The 19,208-nt window shown below is 47.8% G+C and overlaps 1 protein-coding gene and 1 non-coding gene across 2 annotated transcripts in view; both read left to right on the plus strand.

The window, feature by feature from the left end:
* The window catches only part of LOC144148449 (uncharacterized), a 224,486-nt gene that overhangs the window by 31,978 nt on the left and 173,300 nt on the right, over window positions 1-19,208 (plus strand). The gene's annotated exons all lie outside the window — the stretch shown is intronic.
* Window positions 2,532-2,604, plus strand: Trnaa-cgc (transfer RNA alanine (anticodon CGC)). The gene has a single exon. It is a non-coding gene; the product is annotated as a tRNA-Ala (tRNA).

Here is a 19,208-nt window from a genome sequence, read left to right on the forward strand (position 1 = left end):
AAACTTAAGGGTGATTGGACGCATGAACGACGCAATAGAAGTCTTTTGGGAAGACGCTTTCTAATTTCCCGGTTACAGTACCCCCCGCCCCCTACTTCAGAACGAATAATTGATTGACTGTGGGGTTTAAGGATCACACGCAACGCAGGCGATGAGGCGCGCCTTCGTGGAGGGCTCCTATGGATTAATTTTGACCATCTGCAGGGGATCTTTAACATGCGCTGAAATCTCCAACACACGGGCGTTTCGCTTTTCGCCTCCATCAGAATAGCGGCCGCCGTGGCCGGGAATCCAACACGCGTCCTCGTGCTCAGCAGCACAACGCCTTGGCCACTGAGCCACCGCGGCGGGTCTTCAGAACGAATAGCAGGATAAACGGAGTAGCAAGTTAGACCGGTAAGCAAAAGTTTACCTTTAAAAACAAAGCAGCGCTGAAAGAGACGAAACAGGAGAACAAGCAGAAGGGATGAGCGCTGGGCCAATGGGACACTACGGGACGGGCGTGCCTTTCCGCACGCGTCTTCTACTATGGGCTGTTTTTTCTTCCGAGACAAAATACGTAGTGCTTGCAAGGTTGGAAGATGATAGTTTCTTGCAAAAGCGCATACGATGCGCTAATGGTTTTCTTTGATTTATCTACTATCCTTACATGACCTGCCATGGTGGCTCAGTGGCTAAGGTGTTGCGCTGCTGAGCACGAGGTCGCGAGTTCGATTCCCGGCCGCGGCGGCCGCTTTTCTGATAGAGGCGAAAAGCAAAAGCGCCCGTGTGTACGAGATTTCGGCGCGCGTTAAAGATCCCCACGTGGTCAAAATTAATCCCGAGCCCTCCACTGCGGCGCACCTCATCGCCTGCGTTGCGTCAGCGCATTAAACCCCACAGTCAATCAATACCATCCTTATACGGATACGTTAAAAAACGTAAACTTGTCCACTCTACGGGTCCTGAAAGTGACGATTATACCGGCACCATAGCGTCGCTGACGGCACGTTTGGTGAAAAGTCCAGAACAGAATCTACCTTTGATGTTGCGCTTATTCTATGGCTGGTGGCAGTAAACAAGAGCAGGAATAATTTGTGTGGGAATTCAGTATGGAATATTAACACCATGGTGTGGTGCCTGTATTTTCGGTTTTGCCGTAGAAACGCACTTCCCAAAAATATTGGTGGGTTTGATGCCTTGAAGCTACTCCTGTGCTATGAGGCACACCGTATATTGGAGGCCGACAAAACAGTGCCTGAGGAATCTTTAACGTGCGTCCAAATCTACAAATGCAAGTTTTCGTTTTTCGTGCACATCAGAAAACCGGCCACCGGGTGGTGCCGTGATCGAACCGGCATCCTTTTGGATACCAAGCAATGGCTTGGCCACACTTGTCCAATATTTACACTTTGAAGGTATGCAACCTTTTTAAAGATAATTATGAAAGGCAACAAAAATCCACATTTCGGGTGTTGGCCTTCGCCGTAGCGCAGTGCAGCAGCCTTGCGGCCCGATTGCCCCTACACGGTAGCAGATAGGGGAGGGAAAAGTGGGTTCCAAACCACCTGCAGGTTGCCGAGAGTTCGACATTTCGTTTGCTCAGCCTTGCGTTCTGTTCGCGCAACCAGTATAGTAGCATACCATAGCAACTTTGGGGCGCATACCTTTCATCATGTTGTAACGACGAACAGAGCGTTGATGGTGTTTTCACTGATCTTGAGGGAAAAATGCGTGAGCTGGTGTACGAAGTTGATGGCATGCACGAAAAAAAGCCTAAATGACATTGACTGCGCTTTATCTACAATGAGTGCTAGAACCGTTTCGTCGTGAGGCGCTAACCGTTGTTTCTTTTTTCAGTCAGTTCAGTTCCGGTTCAGGTTCAGCATGCTCAAAAAATAATGGTTCGGGGTTCCTCGTGGTTCCGTTTCGACACTCTGATATATATATATATATATATATATATATATATATATATATATATATATATTGCAACAAGGGTTTACTTCCGAAGAAAATTCAGCAGCATGCTCAGCGAAGACTGTCCACAGTTGGCTCTCACGCGCTTTTCTAGTGGTCCACGCTGATGATGATCCCTGTCCGGCTCGCTGGTTGTCCATATTACTTGCCGTTATTTTACCATGGCCAATCCCCTTGAAAGGGTACGAGATACTTGTATCTCTTCCGCTCTTCCAAATTCTTTATATGTTTCAATGACCTACCACATTCTCCCCTTAGCCTTCCGAGGCTTTCTTGACTGCCAACCCTTATTTCTGTCTTAATGCAACGAGCCCCTCATTTCCCATTCTTATTCGCTGCATGCATAACGAGGGCCTCTGTTCTGGCAGTCTTGGTGCCATAGGGAACTTAAGAGGGTTCAACGCTGGTCAAGCACTCCCGACATGTCGTAGACATTCGAGTCATGGCCCGGGGGTTAAAAAGCAGGTCCCCTTCACCCCGAGTTGTCCGAGTGGCACTGGCTACCACCCCCAAGCTAAGGAAAACAAAAATACCTTAACATAAATACCCGAGAAAGTGGAGGGTAAACAGCCCCGCCGGTAGCATAGTGGTCATCGCACCAGACGCGCATTCTGGAGGTCGTGGGTTCGGATCCCCCCCGGCGGGCATTTTTTCCCCACTTTTATTCAGTCTTTCCAAATTGATCTGTTTCAATGACCTGCCACCTTTTGCCTTCCGAGGCTTTTTTGACTGCCAAATTAACCCTTATTTCTGTCACACGTATATATATATAATTATATATATATATATATATATATATATATATATAGCGGGAAACAATTTCTTGGACACCGGTATGTATAATGAAGAAAATAAAACACGTCGAAAGAGGATAGGTTTTAACGTTTCGACCGGGGACCGGCCTTCGTCAGAATAACCAGAATCTTTAACGTGCGTCCAAATCTACAAATGCAAGTTTTCGTTTTTCGTGCACATCAGAAAACCGGCCACCGGGTGGTGCCGTGATCGATTCTAAGGCCGGTCCCCGGTCGAAACGTTAAAACCTATCCTCTTTCGACGTGTTTCATTTTCTTCATTATATATATATATATATATATATATATATATATATATATATATAAGGTTAGTAGAGACAGAGACAAACGAGAAAAACGTAGAAAGTAGAATAGAAATAAGTGTACTGACGTTTCAGGGAGAGGACTCCCTTTCTTCAGAGTATATATATATATATATATGGTACCTGAATAGGCCGATGTTCTTGATGATATATATTACATAAAAACGTCCATACATACATACATACATGCATACATACATACATACTTTCATTTTTAAATTGAAGCGAGTTTTGTAGGACGGGTAAGTAGCAGTCGATACCGCGACGCAGCCGGTTTTCGCGAGAGCCAAGCGAGCTCTGCCGGGACGCTGCGCTCGCGAAAGCCGTCCCAGGCGTTGCTCCGTCCTCGTTGTCTGCTGGCTACAAAATAATGCGCATATGCACGAAAAGGGATTTGCGCTCTAAGTAACGCCCATCTTAACCACTTGACACTCGTTTATAATCTCATTCACAATCGCCCACCCCAGCCCACACACACATGCGTTACTGTGAGCAGAAGGGCTCTACATAGACAGAAAATGGACAACAGTGCTTCATAGTTGTCCATCGATCCTATCCTCCCATCGCTTAATTCGTTTACAAGTAGCTGAGGCGGTGCTTCGTGAGAACTTAGTCTAATTGTTTCGCATTCAATCGCCTAGATGTACCATTCCTCTGTCTCGTTCCTTGACCTCGTGCTTGATTCGATGAAGCATCCCGAAATTTAACCTTAACTTCTGATGTAGACGAAGTATACAAACCTGCAAAAACCCCATAGGGGGGGGGGGGGGGGGCGCTAACTCATCCAGGCATCACGCCGCACGCCCTTCAATACCAGACACAACTACTTACGCGCCTAAAACCCTAATTTTGACGTTTAACTTTCCAATTGCGCTAACCCTGCTCTATAGCTTGCGCATGCGCATGTTCTTCTCTCACGCGGCGACCGCTTTGCCCAAGAGCGAGACGGGTCTGGGATGGTTAGCCGGCGGCGCACATCGTGCGTCCCTACACACGCGCTGCTGGGTCGATCGATATCACGTTGGGACCGCGTTGTACTCTGTGCAAAATGAAGGGGAAGAAAAAGAGAAGGGCTTGAAGAAGGACCCGAGAGGAAGGAGGGGTCCTTGAAACGGCGCCAAGTGGCCGGAGACACATCTAGCTTCCGGCGGCCGGCGCATACGCGCCGGTGCTTGGTAGCCGTGGGAAAAAGAGATCAGGCAGAGATGGGCGGCGAAATGGTCCCCCGTTTGACATCGGCCGAAGTCGTTTTTCTCTTCTTCTCAACCCGTGATTCGCGCCCCAAATAAAAGAAGCATGCTGCCGTAAGACGGCGTGCAGGCATCCGTCTCGATATTGTTCTATTCGCAGTACTACTCGCTCGCTGTCGCTTGACGGCAAGGGGAAACTGCATTTACCCCTGCTACAGCTTGGTCCGAGCATAGCAGTAAAAAATGGTTCGTGCTCCAACCGGAATTGGTCTTTTTCTGTACTTATATGCTATGGGAACAGGGAATTGCGCAGCTGGGAGGCCGGTGGAACGCGTCTCGTTTGGACATGACTGTGGTCCTCTCCAGTGATGGAATGGTTGACTGGGTGAGATGAGTGTGCTGTTCATCGTAAGCATCGAGGTAGGACAGTAATGAGAGAGAGAGCAGAGTGAACGCTGCATGCACGCTATCAAGAAGAACTGACTTGAACTGGCTGTGTTGGCGTATACGATATTGAAGTGTCACATGGTTTTAAAAATAGGGTAGTCGTTACTGTGGGAATGTTCTATTATCAGCGCGTTAAGCTTAGAACTCTACGTTTGGTAGCCAAGGGAAAGTGGGTCCATGAAACATAGTCCAGCTAAAATATAGGCTTTTGCTAGGTACTGTACGGAGAACCCATTATAAAGGCGATGATCTTTTTGGGGCTGCTTAAAAGCAAGCCAAAATGTGGTGTGCCTGCCTACTTGTCCGTATTTCCATTTAACCCCCTCATCCAAAAAGAGTTGAAAGAATGCTTTATTACGAAATATACAGAGGTAAGAATGTTCCAAACTAGTAATATTACGTGCATGACTTACATTTTCGTTTCAGGCAGCGGAAATTTGCACAAAGAAACCTCATGAATATTCGGGGCAAAATATCAGCACATCAGCTAGAGTACCAGTGTTCTTTTAATTAAGAACAGACGTTGGATTGGTTTCTAGGATAGCAAACGGAGAAAAAATGCGTTAAAAATGTTGCAGCGGATGGGTGAAATAAAAGCAAACACCAAATCAAAGGTTTCGCCTCGAGCTATTCTGACTCCGAGAACAGAAATAAAGGTCCCAACCAATGGCCCGCGAGCACTGCGAACGCGGGAAAATTGAATTGAGCCTTCATTACGGGAGCAGAGGGAGTGCAGGGGAAGAAGATAAGGAGCATGGGAGAGAGGGGAATTTTACGTGGGAGAGGCAACAGAACAGAAGGCTATCGTCTTTCGACGGTCTCTGCAGCGAGGCAAGCATATAGGCGGCCAACTTTTTCATGCGGTCAGCAGTACGCCGGCCGAACGAGGCGATGCCAAAATGTGCCCCAGATGGAACACGGAAAAAGGCTGGAAAGAAAAATGGCGCGTCTCATGTATCGTTGCACCACCGTGACCGTGGTTGTGCAGCAGATTTAGACTACGCAACAATCTATATTAGTTTGGGCGTAAACAGAAAAAGAGGCGCGCGAAGTGGTCTATAGGCCTATCCCATTTCAAGAAGAGCAAACATGGGCTTTACCCAATAATGCATTGCTCTTGGTGAAAGAGAAATTCAACCTTTCAACAAAACCTGAATTGCGTCCCTTGGATGCAGCTATGTTTGTTTTTATATTGAAGTCACTGGCCGCGAAAGGGCTGTACTATTGCATTGATATAAAAATAGAATGGGCGGCAGTACTGAATGCTCGCTTTGCCCGTGTACTGATTAGGTCTCCTTTCCTATTCTCTGGGGCGAGACAGCTCTTATTCTGATCATCCCGCCGCGTTAAAAATACCATGTTTTGTTTTCCACGGAATAGTGCACGGAATAGTATCCTCTTGGCGACGGTGCAAATATGATACGTGATGCCATCGGTGAACAATTAACTGTTAAAAAGAGCGATAGGGTGGTGCTGATGCATAAAAGTTTTATTTGAGCTTAAATGGAGACTGCGCCGTTCCTCTCTTGCGGGGCATCTTGAATCCAGGAGTCCCTCAGAACGTACAGACTTTGTCAAAATATTCTAGGCCAAGCCGAAAGTTCGCACACAACAAAAAATTCACTGTACAAGCTTACGGCATCAGTCAGGCTGAAAAGTTTTATGCCGGAAAGCTGGAGAAAATGCCTTTCTTACTTTCATTAAATCTTTTTACCGCATTTAAAGGTAAAGCTCAATCTTTGGGTCTTTTGTGGGGCAGTAGGCTTAGGATTGGCATAGAAAATTTCGACAAAGGGTGTACGTGCGGCCAGTTGCGCCGGGGATATCAGCTTGAGCTGGTCACCCCAGTTGACCAGGTCGCCGCTAGCCAGCTGACCCAGAGGTTGCGTCGGGAAGTGAGAGTATGGATGGGGTGAGGTGGCACTCCTGTACCATGGGGTATAGGGTCGATAGGGGTGACTGGTGTTTGCATTTGGGAAAGTACTGGGTAGGATAAATACCATGAGGGCTCGTGCCAGGGAAAAATGGGTCTGTCCGCAGCCACCTTAACATGAATTCGTCTGTCTTGTGATGGTTTGGACGGGATGGGGAAAAGTAGTGGCTTTGTCGGCGCAAATGAGCTATGATGAAAGAATAGCGGAGGGAGATGGGCGGAAAAGAACACGGGTCGTCAGCATCAGAAACTGCCGGGGTACGAGGAAGCCTGCCGGCTATTCGAATGCATACGAATCAACAGCGGGGACAAAATTCAATTTACTTTCAAGTTTCAAATTTATTCACTTCTTTCCAATTTGTGGAAAGCGAAGCAAGAGCTAAAGGCTACAGCCTGACAGAGGCCCTTGCTTCACGGGGGCAGTACAACAGTACAGCAATCAACACAATAACATTCAATATCATACACACAAAACATACACTCGAAGCGTGAGTAGGGTGAGGGGAGTGGGGATGAAAACATATATTCACAGGCCCTCTCATACAGTTGTACAATACATAAATACAGCAAAAGCTTTTTAGCTTACAAACCCACATACTTATTGTTATGCTACATCTTGCACACACACAGTAAACATATAATGAATACAACACATTTAAAGACAGAAAACAGCAAAAAGAGGCAAATTAAGAGTATTTTTAATGAATTTGTTAGGCAACCGTCCGCTACAATCATCCGCTACAATACTAATTCTGAGTCATGTCCGTTTTAAAAGCATTGCTGAAGGCGGACGACACAAGCGAGATGCGGTTGGGTTTGGGTGCGCACGTCACACGCCCCGCCAGTATAACTACGCTACGCTCTAAACTGGGGCATCCCAAATGCTATTGCAATGATCACAATTCATACATCTGCCCCGGGAGTCTACGGATAAAAAATTATTTGAAAGTTTACTGGTGAATCTTTCAGAATGCGGAAACCACTCGCCCTCCTCCCCCGCGAACTTGAAGCTCGGCCCGATGCGCACTTCTAAAGCCCGTTCTATATTGTGGGAATTTGCCTGCGAATTCGATGCTATGGCGCCGCTCGTGTGGCAAGACGACATATTTCCGTCGGTAGCTACGAAAATAGGCCGTTTTATCGCACGAGAGGCGCCGGGAATTCCCAGGTAAATTTACATCAGGTACAATGGACTTTCCTCCGGCTTTAGAGCTCCGTGGCGTGACGTTTCTCGCACGGCTCTTATACACATGCCAACCGTGCATAGCCCTCTGACCGATCGATCTGTCACGTTTGTTCGCTTTAGTAGCCGCACTGGCTCCCTGTAGTTATCGTCGCCGTGGGGATGTCGTCGCCGACACGGCTATACACTCATCGCACGCCTGTTTCAAACAAACAGGGGAAATCGAAGTTGGCTGACTTCGATGCACAATCGAGAAGGCTCCGTAAAGTTGCAAATGCCATGAGCGTAAAGCTCATGGTTCCCATTTTTCGAGCTTGTGTGTTTGCTTCATATTGTCACGAAGCCAAAGACGACGCAGTTGTCTTAAAGGAAAAACAAGTTTATTGGAGCGAAATTGTGCTCCCCTAACAACTCAAAGACTACAGAGGCGGCGAAGCAGCAGTCAACAAAGTGACATGCGCAGGCGAATGTCGGAAAATCGAATACCGCGGCGTCTGATCTGCAGGCTTTTATCTTTCGGCGAGAGTCTTTCTCGAACCGTCGGTTTACATCCAGAACATTGTAGATCAAAGAAGATTATTTTAGGCTAGGGACGTTAGGGCGAACCGCCCTCCTTATCAAAATGAGATAACCCGTGCGGCATCAAAATAAAGAATGGAACACGCACTTCGCTTGGGACACAGATAACACAGCCGGGCGCGGCCGAGCAGTAAAACAAAACATAAACAAACAAACCCAATACTTGGTTCGCGGCATTATTCCCCCTCTAAGAGTGCATCGACCCAATGCTAAAAAAGACAATCCGAACAAACAACAAGAACAAAAAGGTCCGTCATCTTTCCCAGTAAGGTATGAGACGAACCGTGGACGACTTCGGGTCACGTGCGTCGCCGTGATGGGCCGGAATCACCATCGGAGATCACTTCGTAGGTAAGCTGGCCAACACGTCGTAGAATCTGGTAGGGGCCGAAATGCCGTCGCAGAAGCTTCTCACTGAGTCCACATCGTCGTATAGGAGTCCAAACCCACACACGATCCCCTGGGTGGTACTCGGCGTCTCGGCGTCGGAGGTTGTAGCGGCCGGCATCCACAAGCTTCTTGTCCGTTGTACGAACTCGAGCGAGCTGGCGGGTCTCCTCCGCACGCTGAAGGAATCCTTGGGCATCGGCGTTGAGGTCGTCGTCTTCTACGTGCGGAAGCGTGGCGTCAAGCATCGTAGTCGGCCGTCTTCCATAGACAAGCTCGAACGGCGTAATCTGCGTAGTTTCCTGGATCGCTGTGTTGTACGCAAAGGTGACATACCGGAGGACTTCGTCCCAAGTCTTATGCTCAACGTCAACGTACGTCAACGCCGCGATCGTTTTGTTCAGACGCTCCGTAAGTCTGTTCGTTGGGACGTGGTACGCCGTCGTTCTTCGGTGATGCGTGTTGCTGTAGCGTAAGATTCCTTGCATAAGCTCCGCAGTACAGGCCGTTCCGCGGTCCGTGATTTGAACTTTAGGGGATCCATGCCACAGCCCAACTTGGTTTATGAAGAACTTGGCGACTTCTTGTGCAGTTCCCCTCGGAAGAGCGGTGGTATCTGCGTAGCGCGTCATGTAGTCTGTCGCTACGACACTCCACTTGTTTTCGGATCGTGACAAAGGGAACGGGCCCAGGAGATCCATTCCAATCTGTTGAAAGGCATCGATGGGGCGCCGATCGGGTGTAGAAGTCCGGCGGGTCACGTCGGCGGCGTTTTTCGTCGCTGGCAGACACGGCAGCTACGGACGCAGTGGGTGACGTCAGAGGTAAGGCGGGGCCAGTAGTACCTCGTCTTGATTTTTACGATGGTGCGAGCTGTGCCGAGATGTCCGGAAGACGCGTCGTCATGTCACGCTTCCAAAATTTCGTCACGAAGGTCTGCGGGGATGAGAAGAAGGTAAATCTTTCTCGTTGGGGGGCTGAAATTCTTCTTCACGAGGACGGAGTTTCTCATGCTGAATGCTGGTAAGTTGCGTTTGAAGGCCCTTGACAGGCTGACGTTGAGTCTTTCGAGATAGTCGATTATGGCCCGTAACTCGGGGTCGGCACGCTGCTGGGCGGCTGGTGGCTTTCCGTCACGACTCCGAAGAAATGCACCGTCTTCGTCGGAATCTCGTGGTGGTGGGTCGACGGGGACGCGAGACAGGCAGTCGGCGTCGGAGTTTTTCCTGCCGGATTTATAGACTATTGTAACGTCGAATTCTTGCAGGCGCAAGCTCCACCTACCGAGATGGCCAGATGGGTCCTTGAAATTGGCGAGAGAGAGAGAGAGAGACGAAATATTGTAAGCGCAAGTGACTGCCGAGCTTCCTTCATCGTTTTCCCTCCATTTATTTGCCATCAATGCATCGTCTTCGTCTTCTTACCTCGCCCGTTCATCATCAGCACCTCATCGCCTGGGCGCGGAACGCTCGATCATCATCATCGTGGTTTGAGGTCCCTTCTCGGGTTCGGGCTGCTGCTTGCCGAATAAAGGGCCTTCTCGCCTTCAACAAAGCCTTCTCGCCGGAGCCTCTCAAGTGGTGGAGGTGCAGTTCGACCCCGCGACGTCATCTACAACGTTTCCTTTGGAGCTCCGGTTGGGTCGGCGAATATTTCGGCCAGATTCCGGCATGCAGGCGGAGAGGGTCAACTCCGCTGCTGGCAGTAACCCTGGCGGACCACCCACGCCATACTGGATGATCAGCAGCAGACCGCGTGACCCACCGGACTTCACTGGCCTCCGCGGCGATGACGTGGAGGACTGGTTGGACACTTACAACCGTGTCAGCGCTTTCAATAGGTGGGACGACTCTTTCAAACTAATCAACGTCGGATGGTCCCTACATAAAGTGGCGAAAACGTGGTTTCTGAACAACGAAGCCAAACTCACTACTTGGTCCGAATTTACTACCGAAATACGCAAGACTTTTGGGACATCGGCAGCGCGCTCAGAGGATGCCAAAAAGAAGCTGGATGTACGCGTTCAACTACCCGGCGAAACCTACTCATCATACATAGAGGACGTCCTGGCCCTTTGCAGACGTGTCAACGCCAGCATGACTGAGGACGAGCGGGTGCGTCACATCTTCAAGGGCATTTCCAACTTTGCTTTTCATGCCCTCGCCCTGCAAAATCCAACAAGTGTTAATGACGTCATATCGACTTGCCAGCGTTTAGACACCCTCCAGGCTCAGCGCTTGCCATCTGTTACGTGGGACTCGCCTGCACTTACGGACACCTACACCTAATATGTGTAAGTGCAAGTGACTGCCGAGCTTCCTTCATCGTTTTCCCTCCATTTATTTGCCATGAATGCATCGTCTTCGTCTTCTTACCTCGCCCGTTCATCATCAGCACCTCATCGCCTGGGCGCGAAACGCTCGATCATCATCATCGTGGTTTGAGGTCCCTTCTCGGGTTCGGGCTGCTGCTTGCCGAATAAAGGGCCTTCTCGCCTTCAACAAAGCCTTCTCGCCGGAGCCTCTCAATATGTTTATTGTTCCTTATTAAAGAGTCCCTAGGGTGGCCTCCTCATTCCAGGAGTTCATTGGCACGGGCCGCGTCTTCTGCCCTCTCCACCAACTTGCGCTGGACGTCGAGGGAAGAGCTGGCCAAGGCGCTCTCCCAAATCTCATACGTGTGGAAGGGATTGGGTGGGTAAAGTGGGCTTTGTGTACAGCCGCCGACCATGTGAAAAAGTGTTCCAAACTCCCCGCAGAAGCGGCACAAACGGGAATACAGGGTGGGGGCTATGTGGTGGTTTCTGCTAGGGTGGGGGTAAGTATTAGTTTGCAGGGCACGAAGTATTCTATCGTGACCCTTGGGTAGTTGTTCGTGCGGTGGGGCGTACGTTTGTCTTTGGAGCCGATAGTGCGTTGTAATCTCATGAAACTAGACTAGAGGAAGCGGACGCAGATCTTCTTCTTCAGGTGCTCGGCCGGTCAATTCTCGAGCTGTGAGATGGGCAGTCTCGTTCCCTGAGAGTCAAATGTGCGCAGGCGCCCAGATTGGCGAGCCAACACAGCGGATGGTGGTCTGTCACAACCTGGAATGGTCTTCCATACGCGTACGGGCGAAATTTTTAAATCGCTCATATAACAGCCAGGTAGTCTTTCTCAGAGGCTGAGTAATTTTCCTTCCTTTGTCAGACCACGGCTCGCATAGGCGATTACTTTTAGCAACCGCTTTGCTTTTGGACGAGAAAGGCCCCCAAGCCTATATCACTGGCGTCCGTGTGCATTTCCATTTCGGCGTTTTCGTCAAAATGAGCGAGCACGGGCGGGTTTTGCAGTCGTTGTTCCAGCTTGCGTTTTCACAGCTGAAAGGGGTGCTAGCTTTCGTCAAGCGCGTGAGTGGCTTTCCAATGCGTGCGAAGTTTGCGACGAAGCGCCGGTAGTACGCGCATAGTCCGAGAAATCTTCTCACGCCATTCTTGTCTTTCGGTCTTGGGAATTTCGCAATGGCTGAAGTTTTAGCCGGGTCAGGCAGGACTCCGACGGCGTTGACAACGAGGTCCAAAAAATTGAGCTGCTCGTACGCGAAGCGGCACTTTTCAGGTTTCTGCCTAAACCCCCACGAACGGATGGCTTCGAGTACAGACTCCAACATTGCAAGATGTTCGTCGAAAGTCCGTGAGAATACCACAACGTCGTCGAGGCATAAGAGGCAGGTGTGCCACTTCAGGCCAGCTAGCACAGTGTCCATGACTCTTTGAAACATTGCTGGTGCCATGCACAGACCAAACGGCATCACCTTGAACTCATATAGGTCATCCGGGGTTATGAATGTAGTCTTCTCCCGTCCACTTAAATTTGCCAGTAGCCTGTCTTCACATTCATTGAAGAGAATTACTTTGCGTGGCAGAGGTGGTCAAGCTAATTGCCACTGATAATTTTACTTTTTTGCTTCTACACAATGCCAAGCCTACAACTTTTGCAATTATTTGACAAACTCTTTCAGCAAAAAATGCTTGCCAGAAAGTGAATGAATTTGCTTCGTAATACAGTTTCCTTCATTCTGCTCATGTTAAGAAAATTTGCAGTTTAATTCAATACTTTGCACTCTTCAAATGCACAGTACTTTTTTTTAAAGTAATAAAACGTTGCCGCTTCCTCTACATTAATTACGGCTAGATGTTGCCTCCACCCAACTTTTTTAATAAGGTTGATATGTTTGCGTTAAGGTGTGAACAAGTGAGTTCGTTCCATGCTCAAGCATTGCGAAGACAGCGAAGGCGGGAAAAGTTAACCAATGGCAGGTTATTCATAGTGGGCCGCGCCGCTCAGTCGTCTAGCTCTTGAAGACGATAGCCTTTCTTGGCTACCTAAACGCAAAGATGTCTGTCTGTCTGTCTGTCTGTCTGTCTGTCTGTCTGTCTGTCTGTCTGTCTGTCTGTCTGTCTGTCTGTCTGTCTGTCTGTCTGTCTGTCTTCGGTTTAGCCGCCCAACGAAAAGTTCAATTATCCTTGGACAAGAGGTATATTTAGCCAAAACCTCTCCAAACTACAAAATCGGGTAGCATATGTCACACTTGTCAACATCGTTCAGCAAAGAGGTAACATTTTGCGTTCTCGAGGCAAAACATAAATACATAACAGATGCTGGCAGTCTTCTTATAATTAGGTATATACACGGTATTGGTATTTGCGATAGCGAATAAAAAAACCCGTTAAACACAATACTTTCACCAAAAATACAAAAGGGGTTTGCATCATCGCCTCCTGTATTTTTTACATGCCAAACGCATCAGCCCCGAAGCGGCCAACCATGCTCTATAGCCTCAACTCTGGCTTCTCCGCCCCAATTGCTAACATTCCGAGTGCTTTAGTCACGTGACCGATTAAGCTTGAGGCGATGTGTGGTGAAAAGTGGCATCGTAGAAAAAAATGTGCTCGACAATGGCTCCGAGGTTCCTATTGCTGGCCAGAGCACCGCTACTTTAAGTGTATCAAACATCATTTGCCTTGGCAACGAGGCACGAGCGGCTTTAGAATTCAGTTACGCTCTGGGAGACGACGAAGATGCCGGTTAATCTCGGGGCCCCACCTTACGACATGTGGCGATTTAGGCATCCCATTCACTCCCATTGCAAAGCGGGCGATGCATCTGACATTGAAAAAATACCGGAGGTGATGGTTCGCACTCGGGCTAAAGCCCGAGGCGGCACCCCAAGCCCATCGGTAACAGAAGGTCGCAACAGCTAAGTCGCCACTAGTGCGAACGCGGGATAATTGCATTCACTTCGGCAAATCTGCATTGCGTTTATCATAGGAGGAGCGGGACAGGAGGCGAAGAGCGGGCGTGGTGGGTGGGAGAAAGGGGCGAGACAGTTACGTGGCTGGGGCGATGGAAGAATATCGTCTTTCGGTGGCATTTCCAGTGAAAGGAAAATTTACGGGGCCAACATTTTTACAATGCGTACAAGCGTTGAATGGACACGTCCCAAAGCCGGTAGACGGGAGTCTGAAACTATAGGTCGGCAGGTGCGAGTGCAGCGCCACCGCAGTCAATACCGCTGCCGGATCGGTTGACGACCCTCGTCTCCCCACGCGCTCTCTCATTCTCTGTTCTTCTGCCGCTCTTTGCCCGCGGATGGACGAAGACATTCTCCCTCAAAACTCCGCATCTATTGATCCATGAATAATTTTGCGCAATAGTGTTCCCGTAGCGTTCAATCAGAGGGAAAGATCTGTGATCAACTGGGATCCTCCCTTCACTTCTAATAACCCGACAATCCCAATTATGCGTATTATTGGGTGTCCACTGTACCATCAATTATTCAGAGTCGTCGCTACAAAAAAACAAAAAGATGCACACTTACAAAAAAAAAAAAAAAAAGAAAAGATATGTCAGAACCCACGCCTGGAAGACCGGAGTGCGACCTGAAGGCAGCGGCTTGGACCACTTGGCCATGCTGAGAGGACACCTGAGTTGTCTACATGTGAAGCATTTAACGGTATCGTGTCTGATAAAGCTTTCTTGTTTCAAAAGGGGATGGGAAGTGTTTGCATTTGGGAGAGCACTTGGAGCGATAAATACCATGAAGGCGTTTGCTGGGGTAAAATGTGTCGGTCTTTAGCCACCTCAAGAGGCATTCGTCTGTCTCGTGAAGTTAAGAATGGGATGGGGAGAAGTGCGGACATTGTCGGCGCAAATGAGCTGAGATGCCAGCATAGAGGAGGGCTATGGGCGGAGAAGCACGCGGCTCGTCATCTTCTGAATCTGTCGGTGTACGAGGAATCCATCCAAATCGAATACGTACAAATCAGCAGTGGGGACAAAATTTGTTGCAAAATTCGGGGGGACCCGTTGCACACTCGTTTCAAACAGAGGAAATCGAAGTTCGCCTACTTCGATGCGCAATCGAGAAGGCTCCCTAAAAATGTACGCGCCAACAGTGTACTTTCATATTTAAACTCATGGTACGCATTTTTCGATCTTGTATGTTTGATGTATTAGACAGTGTTTGATTTTGTTGTTTTCATAGCTTGAGAAGTTAGCCGAAAGACCCAAAATTAAACATCTGGTGCACATTTGTTTTTGTTCATTATCTTAGAGATAATTTTTACTTTTTCTAAAAATGAGGAAACATTTTAAAGTGGTCAGCGACCTTCCACTGAAATCTAGAACAAGGGAACTAGCCAAGTAATGAATTTCAAGCGCGTGTTTTCTTGTTGTATGCCAAGTGTTCTGCAGGTGTGCTAATGGTATCGAAAGGAGGGTTTGTGGTAAGCCCACCAGGGCGGCTGCTCGCCGTGGAAGTGTTCTGCCTTTGGAAAATGAGTTCAGCATTAAATGGTAAACTGAGTAGTCGTTAGAAAATTGCAGGGCCCTCAACCACTTCCAGTTGGAGCGCTCCGTGTTTCTTTATCGATGAATGCGGCGCGCAGTTATTAAATACGATGTTTAAAAAGAAGCAAGGCTTATGGGCCCCGTGTGGTGAAAATTTCTCGTGGCTCTTGAGTATGCCCACTGGCTGTAAAGGCGAAAACCTGGAGTACTACGTGACAGGTCTTTTTACACTCATCCGTTGACGTAGGAGCCGCGCTACTTATCCGTCCTCTTTATTCACCATTGTAATCCCCCTTAATATATCCCAACCCACGTTAGTTTGTCTTAATGAAGGGAAACTATGTTAACCCATTTCATCCAACCATAATTCCTTTTAATCCAGCTTAGTTCACCTTAATTAACAGCGATCTATCTTGCTCAATCTTCATACAACTTACTCAAAACCCTTACTATCACTTTCTACCAATCAATGAATTCACTATGAATGCATTGATCTATTAATACATAATAAATCAGAATAAATCCATTTCTATCAATCACTCTCTATCAATGATTTCCATAACCATTATCCAACCTACATTTATCTGAATCCGACGTTATTAGCCGATATTTTTTATGTTTATCCACCCTGATACATTTCAATCGCCCTACCAATAATTGCAATCAACCACTAATCAATCACTAATTATCTTTTGTAATAATAAGTCAATGTTATTGGAATCCTGTGGCTCGCTTTGGGCCTTCTCTGGGTGTTTGTACCGGTTTGCCAACGCCGCTTTCAATCAAGCTCACCTTTCCATGTGACCTATAACGCTTTTGCCTTCAAAACCCGGCGTTGTGAACATTCGCCAGGTGGAACATGGCCTTCGAATGAACAGGTGCCAAGAAGAGAGAAAAAAAAAACCAGAACGAAAAATCAACTATCCCCCCATCGAAACGACAACGACGGGGGATATGGAAGATTTCCAAAATGAGGTCCAACACGGCGACCTGCGTTCTTTATTTGCTATAGGGATACGGGCATTGAATGACTTTTCCTAGCATTCAAATATCGTCGTCTTTGGACGGAGGATTGTATTTTCTGTATAATTTTTCACGTCCAGGCAGCCCCTTCAAATCCAAACTGCCTTGGCCGTGCCGGAATGGCGTAGTCGGACAGACGTCTTCATAACACGACAGCCCAAGGTTCGATTCCGACGACCGGAAGCGTTGTGATTTTTCTCCACTTCACCCATGATCATCATCATCGTCACAGAAACTTTGCTTTCGTGAACTGCGTTTTGGGCGGACTACGATGGACATCAGTGAGAGGTTGAAAGCTTCGCTTTAAAAATCGAGTGCCCTTCTACTCTGTGAAATTAAGGACGACGACCAGCCGAAGCTGAGCGCACTCCTCAGAGTGGACGAGACACATAAAGTTTTTGTAATTTGAAATTGAGCACACTTCGTCGCAATTTATCTGTATGAAACTGTCTCCTGATATGTTCTCTTTCGCGCTGAGCTGTTTGTCTATTTACTTTTCTTGGGTTGGTATTGTTAGTTTTTTTCGCCGTTTACTTTGCATTTTGTTCAGTGTTCACATTAACGATTTTGTTTAAATTGTATTTTTTCTGTGCAGACACTATTAGCAGCAATACCTTGTTGCTCGTTTCTAACATTTCGTGCCTTCTTCGTGCCGTAGCCGTGATGAATGAAGTTCACCACTCCCCATTTCAGTCACCCCCCATCTGGTGTAGCAAGCCTTGTCCTTATCAGGGCTGACCTCACGAGTTCACATTAAAGAGCACTATCTCTCTCTCTTAGAGGGACCAGAAATTTGTTCTAGCGGACAAACATGGTGTTTTCAGCTACCCTATCGCGTCGTAGCCGTCTTATTGTTTGCGGGAAACACCAATCCAAATCGCTCGACGGCGCTGGACTGTGGCCAGGTCGCATCGGGCCAGAGGAGGCCGTCAGTCTCCATACAGCGACCCCCTTATGGTTCCACGGGCGCGCGCGATTTGTAGCGTCATAGTGCGCCATAGGGAGCGCGTGTCGAATTCCCACCATCAGACAACGGTAAGGGAGGCCGCCAGTCTACACGGCGTTCATCGGGGCTGACAGATTGATGCGCGTGGTATTTCGAAATAAAAATTGCTTGGACGAGAAGCGCACTGGCAGTTTCTGCGCAGCTAAGAGAGCTCAACCAGGCAGGCACGCCAACGAACCCAAGTACAGGAGACGCACAATGCCAGCGGAAGCCATGCCGCTTGCGCTATATAGCCACGTGGTCGGATTTAATTGTCCCCAGGAAGGCTTTTCAGCTGCGCGATTCAAGGCTACACCCTATCAACGTTCCTCGAAAAACCCGCCGCGGTGACTTAGTGGCTAGCGGACAGAAACTTCAGTGTTTATATTGTGCTGCTGAGAACGAGAACGCGGGTTGGATTCTCGGCAGTGGTGGCCGGTTTTCTGATGGAAGAAAAAAGCAAAAAACGCCTGACTTCGGCGCATGTTAAAGACCTACAGGAGGTCGAAATTAATACGGAGCCCTCCACTACGGCGCGCCTCATCGCCTGCGTTGGGTCGGTGCGTTAGGCCATACAATCAATCAATCCCCGAAAATTCTTTTTCCACTATTCACCGCGTTTTCTTTCTTTATGGTTGTATTACGTCTAACCTACGTGTGGGCTCTTTGACGGCAAGTGAGTCTGTTTATGGTTAATTTTTGCACATGAAGACAAAACACACGTTAGTGCACAAAAAATATAGCAAGAGCCTTTTGCATCCACACAACACCATTCAGTCAATGTCCGCATTGTCCGCATTGATGATAGCAATGGGTATTGTCATAAAGTAAATAAATAATCTGAGCCAGCTTGTTACTTTAGAATACAATTTCTTTTAGCCCTCTCTTGCAGTACAGAATTGCAGTTTATTTCAAAACCTTGCAATTTTTTATGCCAAGTTTTGGCATTTATTCTTCGAAATAACAAAAAATTGCCCGCACTACTTATTTTTATTAGAACCTATAAAGCAACATTTTTTAGCATATGTTTTTAAAGTATAGCAACGGCTTGCTTAACATTTTACACAGTTTTGTAAGTGAAGATAATTTGTTTGCATTTAAGGTGTGAACAGGTCAGTTTGTTGCATGCTGAAGCATTGCGAAGACAACGAAAGCGGGAAAAGTTAAAGTTAATCACGGTGGACTGTGCCCTTCATTCGTCTAGCTCTTGACGATAACCTTTCTTGCCTACCCAAACGCAAAAATGTCTGTCTGTCTGTCCCCGGTTTAGCCGCCCGGCCAAAAGTTAAATTATGCTTGGGGAAGAGGTATATCTAGTAAAAACCACTCCAAACTAGGAAAACGGGTAGCATACGCCATGCTTACCAACGTTGTTCAGCAAAGAGGAAAAATTTTTCATATTTAAGGCAAAACATAAATACCCAAGAATTTTGCTTCAGCTCCGGTACCTCTCCCCCATTTGCAAACCTTCTCACTGCTTTAGTCACGTGACCGATTAAGCATGGGGCCACGTGTGGTGGAAAGTGGCATCGTAAAAAAAAAAACGCGATCGGCAGTTGTGCCGAGGTTCCTATT

Source organism: Haemaphysalis longicornis, unplaced genomic scaffold (assembly GCF_048455015.1).
Source record: "Haemaphysalis longicornis isolate Haplotype H1 unplaced genomic scaffold, Haemaphysalis longicornis Haplotype H1 scaffold_8, whole genome shotgun sequence".
NCBI lineage: Eukaryota > Metazoa > Arthropoda > Arachnida > Ixodida > Ixodidae > Haemaphysalis > Haemaphysalis longicornis.